The sequence below is a fragment of the Arachis hypogaea genome, chromosome 18 (assembly GCF_003086295.3).
Source record: "Arachis hypogaea cultivar Tifrunner chromosome 18, arahy.Tifrunner.gnm2.J5K5, whole genome shotgun sequence".
Classification (NCBI taxonomy): Eukaryota; Viridiplantae; Streptophyta; class Magnoliopsida; order Fabales; family Fabaceae; genus Arachis; species Arachis hypogaea.
The window spans coordinates 113523803-113530063 of record NC_092053.1 but is presented as its reverse complement, the minus strand read 5'-3'; the positions used below and the strand labels follow the sequence as shown (position 1 = coordinate 113530063).

The 6261-nt window shown below is 35.2% G+C and overlaps 1 long non-coding RNA gene across 1 annotated transcript; it reads right to left on the bottom strand.

Moving 5' to 3' along the window:
• Positions 1-519: 519 nt before the first annotated feature.
• Positions 520-5292, bottom strand: LOC112772277 (uncharacterized). Its single transcript, XR_003187443.3, has 3 exons — positions 4716-5292; positions 4452-4629; positions 520-2274 (listed from the first exon to the last, which is right to left on the bottom strand). It is a non-coding gene; the product is annotated as an uncharacterized lncRNA (long non-coding RNA).
• Between the last annotated feature and the right edge of the window lie 969 nt (positions 5293-6261).

Here is a 6261-nt window from a genome sequence, read left to right as displayed (position 1 = left end):
AATTATTAACCGAGTATTCAAACATCGGGTCGTCTTTTCAAGGAACTGCAAGGAAGTATGTTCTTATTATTGGCTATAAAGGTTGTAATCGGGGTTTAGAAGGTGAGAAGCAAGTGATTTAAATGACAAGTAAAGTAGATGGCAATTAAAATAAATAAATACTGTAAAGCAAACTTCTGGCAAGGTAAGAGAAATTGGAAGTCCAACTTAGTTATCTCTCTCAACAATAATGAAAGTTGAATCTAAATTCCACTTAGTTAACCTTTACTAAAGCAAAGGAAAGTCAAGGGACTAATTAGTTTGACCTTTGAATCCTATTTAATTCCTAAGAAAAAGTTGGGATTATTGAAGTTCAGTTCAATTAGCAAGATGGCGATTATCAGTTATGTTGAGTTTGATAATGTTGAGTTACTGATTTCTTAACCAAGACCAAAAGGGGAAAAAATAAAATTGCTAGAATAAAAAAAATGTCCTTAGATGGAAAGCTATGGTAACACAAATTAAAGAGAAAGCAATCAATAACTGAAATACCTCAAATAATCATTAATTCAAATCATAACATGGAATAATTCATAAGCCAAATTGGCAACATTTATAGATACGAATAAAAGCATTAAAGTAAAAGTAGCATGGAAACATAAATTAAAGTAAATACAAAACCTGGATCGAGAGTTACTCTCAAAAACTAAGAGAAGTCCTAAATCATAATCCTAAGAGAGAGAGGAGAGAACCTCTCTCAAACTAAATCTAAATCATGGAAAGTGAAAATTGGCGAGCTCTCTTTGAATGGATGCATTCCTCCACTTTATAACCTCTAATCTGTGTGTTCTGTACTTGGATCTGGGCCAAAAGGGCTTCAGAAATCGCTGGAGGCGTATTCTGTGAATTCTGATACGTGGCCTCTGTCACGCGTCCGCGTGGATCACGCGGTCGCGTCATCTGGAGCTTTTCCTTGCCATGCGGTCGCGTCAGTCACGCATTCGCGTCGTATGTGTTCTACTAAAGGCGCGCGGTCACGTCAGTCATGCGGCCGCATCGCTGCTTCTTCGCTTCTGGCACGCGATCGCGTCGTCCATGCGATCGCGTTGATACCAGTTTCTGCAAAACTCCATTTTGCACTTTCCTTCCATTTTTTTACATTTCCTTTTCCGTCCTTTAAGTCATTCTGCCTTAGAAAATCTGAAACTACTCAACACACTAATCACGGCATCGAATGGAAATAAAGGTAATTAAAATAATTAATTTTAAAGCTTAGGAACATGTTTTTCACATACATCACATAATAAGGAAGGGAAAGTAATACCATGCAATTAATATGAATAAGTGAGTGAAGGATTGAATAAATCACTCAAACTAAGCACAAAATAACTCATGAAATATGGGTTTATCAACCTCCCCACACTTAAACAATAGCATGTTCTCATGCTAAATCCAAGGTAAAGAATAAGGTAAGGTTAAAGTGGTGGAATGTTATGCAATGCAACCTATTCTAAATGCATCTACCTAAATGAGTCATGCAATTCCAATTTATCCACTCATATATAAAGCTTACATGTAGTCAAATTAATTCACATTCTCAAGGAGTCATATATATATATATATATATATATAGCCAACCCTTAAATAATAAAGCATTTTAGCAAATGAGATGGGAAATAAAAATATTGTACAAACTTGCAAAACAATTAGTAAATTTAAGCACAGATATATGTTGATGAGTTATTGAACCTTCACTGGAATTTGTGTTTACCCTCTAGTCACTCAGTGTTTATTGGGTTTATTCACTCTACTTTTCTTTTTATTCTTACTTTCTATAACTTTGTTCTTCATCTAACCAATCAACAATTATAGAGTACAGTCATACCAAAAGTCATGAGGTCTTTAGTTAAGGTTGTAATGGGGCCAAGGTTGTAACACCTTAACTTCTAGCACGTCATGATCGTACTAAGAGTAAGGCGTTACGACTCTATTTTCCTTTTATTAGCTATTTAATATTGAGCCTCTACACGTTAACTGGTCGATAGTTTTTAAGAAAAACGAAATTCCTTTTAGTTTGGTATATACTTCAAACTCAACTATGTCAGATAAACATATACTCACATAATTAAGATTAATACATAATAATTATTCATACAAGACTTAAATACAAACCTATCCCTCTGTAAAAATACAACACTTTACAACATCAAGGGCGAGGGGAATAAACCCAAAAGCAACTAGCCAAACAAGCCTTCTATGTCTGTAGCTCTTGAACTAGCCATCCTGTCTGTACCTCTGAAAAGTTTTTTTTAAAAACTTTGGGGTGAGAACAAAGCCACACGTTCTCAGTAGGGAACGTGAACGCCGCAATATATAGAGTAAATACAAATAGCTAATTCATATCATAAAAACAATTTCACTTAAAACAGATTTAAATTCCTTTCTTTAAATCTCATTACTTAAATAAAATCCCAGTCACATTAACAATTCCTTATCCATAAACAACTTTCCTAAATACATTATTAAGACCACAACTCAAGTAAAATATCCATCAAACACACAAGAAAATCACCAAAACAACAGCACAGTCACAAATAAACAAAATAAAGCAAACGCAATCAAATATAAATGCGCAAACAAGATGATGCATGCCTGTTCCTAGCGCAGGCCATGAGCTCATGCGTCAGTTGTCTACCCGCAACCCGACGTTACTCGGAGTGAACCCCGAATATGGTCCCTTTACTGTGTCAATTAGACACCTTGGCATCACGGTTACCCGTGTCAATTAGGCCTCATTATAATAACAGTTCAATGTGTATCACAGTAAGGAACAGTGCTATCAATTAGGCGAACATTCCCGCATTAGCAATCTCAGGCTATCCATTAGGCGGGCACTTTCGCATTAGCAGTTTGGCACAAGGCCCATTCAACATACACTTTTCATAATTTACTTATTCATTTCAATTATCTCTTTCAAACATGGTTTCTCTTTTACTTTCTCTTTATCATGCCTCCGCATCACCAACACTGTAAAACATACCTCCACATCACCGCCTAACTATACATACCTCCGCACCACCGTCTAATTATACATACCTCCGCATCACCCATTAACCTTAAACATTCTTGGAGACAACTTACACATTTACATTTAACTAAGTTCCTGAACTTTTATAGGAATTCGGACATAATCTCCTCTAAAATAGCACTAAAACCACCCTTACGGGTTCCCTCAACTTTAACAACGTTCAAACTTTCCTCAACAATTTACTAGGTAAACATTCTTAATTGGTCATTATACTCTCTTTAATCCCTTTAGTTATTGTAAAAACACGGGTTTAGAAAATAAAACTTGGTTCTGGGGCATTCCTACCATAATTGAAATTTGTACAAATCTTTCAAAAATTCTACTATCATTGCAGAAAAAACAGCAGCGAGTAGTAAATTTGTTAAATTCACTAAAAATCCAATTCTCACCCATTGCCTTTCAAAATTCATGTACTTAAAAACAACTCTTCCAGCTTTCTAGAAAACTAAATTTTAGATTATTACCATGTCACATGTAAAAGTTATGAGGTTACGAACACAGTCCTGCCTTATACAAATCTGTTTTCAAAATCCAACAAGCAACTCACACTTTTTGCAACATATCTAATTGGTTAAAAAGAGTTTTGACACGAAATTTAAACTGAATATTTTAGACACATAAAGCTTGAAACTGCCGTTGGTTTCAGCCCAAATACTCATCAGAATTATAAATTAAGTGAATTGGAAATTGGTGCTTCTGCAGTAAAGAAACAGAATTTTCTGCTGAAACCATCAATCTTCAAAAATTCATTTCTCCCAATCCACTTATCAATTAATTCTGAAATTTTTACGAGACATTAAAAACACATTAAAGTTTCATAGAAAAATAATTTCATCTAAAATTATGATCTGGAATGTTCCCAGAAATTCGTTCATTCTGCTGCCAATTATGCAGAAATTCTGCATAATGCACTTCCAACAACCTCTCATGCCAAATCTTATATTCAAGCCTAGGATTCATCTAAAACCACATTTCTAACTTTTTTTTGACTAACCAAAGTTGCCCAAGAACTCTTAATTCAATATATTACAATTTTATATCATAGGTGCAACGTAACCATATTACCACAGCATCCATTCTTCAGCATCTCATCTATAACAACATATCAAGTTCTGATTCATCAAATGAATTTCCAGCAACCATAGCAACACTCCATACACAAAATCAACATCAACAAGTACTAACAGCAAGTATAAATTCAAAATACACAACATCGTCAATAATTACTACATTAAATCATTAAACCAATCACCAACTACAACCATGATTCAACTCAATTCCAACAATTATTCACGCAAAGCAACCATAAACCATTTGCAGTTACTCATTTAATTTTAATGACATTCATAACTTAAAACATTTATTTTTAAAACAAATCCCCTACCTTAATTAACCGAAACTCCAAGAAATCCATAACCGCGACAATCTCCCTTTTTTTTTCTTCCTATCTCGCAGCAGCAGTAACCTCACACAGAACCAGCAACAGCTACAACAGTCCCAAAACAGCATCGACACCGACACCAACACTAGTTGTAGCAGATATTAGAAGCAAAGTGGCAGAGCTAAAATAAGAATACATGTGACTATGATCAGAACAAGAACATGGCAGAGGGATAAGTTTGAAGCAGAACAAGAATGAGAGGGTTACAGTTTCAGAAAGGGAGGATTCGAAACCAGAACAGCAACTCTGGGGTTCTTCTCCAGCATCAAGGGCGACGTTTGGTTCACCACCATCAGTGGCACACGACCCGACGGCGGACTACGCCCGCGGTCACGGCGGCAGCGGCGGCAACAATGGCTGCGACAACAGCTCCTCTGGCGCATTTGCTTCCTCTCCCTCCGCGAATGGTGACGGCAAGGCACGAACGGCGGCGACCCTTCCTTCGTGACATGACAGTGATGGGACGAGCTTGACGTGGACGGCGCGACGAAGAGTTGAACGGCGGCGGTACCCAGCCGCCAACGCCACGCCCTTCTCCTTCTCTTCTTCCTCGCGGTTCCCTCACTCTCTGGATCTCCATCTCTCATTTCTCTTCCTCTGATTTCTCTTCTTTTCTTTTCCATTTTGTTTGCTGAAGTTGTATTGTGTGTAGAGGTTGGCGGTGGTAAGTGAGTCATGAGGGAGTGTGAGCGTGGCTAATAGAAGAATGCACAGGTGGTAGGGGTTATACGTGTAGGTGAATTGGATAATAGGGTTAGGGTTTAAATTTGGGGATTAGGGTTTTGGGTATGAAATTGGAAATTTTGGGTAATTAATAATTTTAATAAAATTAAAGAATAATATAGTAATTGAAAACTAATTCCAAATCCATTAATAATATCCACAAAATTATCATTTAATCATCATCTACAAATTATTTTCAACTCAATATTCTAATTCAATATTTGGAGATAATCAAATTAATTTTCTTTAAATTATAAAATAGAGTTAAAAATCTAATTATTCAAATTGAAGCATATAAAATCCTCATTGTTTTTAAATCGCTAAAGCCTTAAATCAATAATTAAAAGTACTCAATTAATACAAAAATTTCTGAAAATATGCTTTCGAATAAATAAAATAAATCATAAATAATTTATTATTTAATTTTCAAAATCTGGGGTCTTACAAAGGTAAAGGTAAGGATATATGTATAAGGCTAAGTGAGCTAATAAGTGAACCCTTAATTAGATAAGATCTCACCTAACATACATATTTAGTAGAACAAACTTCTTTACCAATTTTCCCATATTATCCCACTTGTTGTTACATGCTCATGTTTCAATTTTATTTTTATCTCATGTGCATTGCTTTTATTGGGGAATTCTTTTGTATCCCTTTTTATTAAATGCTGAAAAAAATAACTTTTCTCTCTTTTTTTTTAATGCACATGGTAATTAAATCATTTTGATTTCTCATGAGCATGTTTCCCAAATTTTTGGAGTTATTTTATTTCTTTCAACTTTTTTACCTTTTGTTTATATCATCCATGTTCCCAATAGGTTTCCCATATTTTAATCTATTCATAATTTTCTATCTTAAGCTAACCAAGGATTCAACTTGGGATTTTATTTTATTTTTCTGCTTAAGGCTAGTAGTGTGGCTAAATAGAATAAAAGGGATTTTAAAGGCTCAAGGGGGATAACAAGGGTGATGTGAAAGGTAGGTTATTTTGGGGTAAGTGAGCTAAAATCAAATGATGGCCTCAATCATT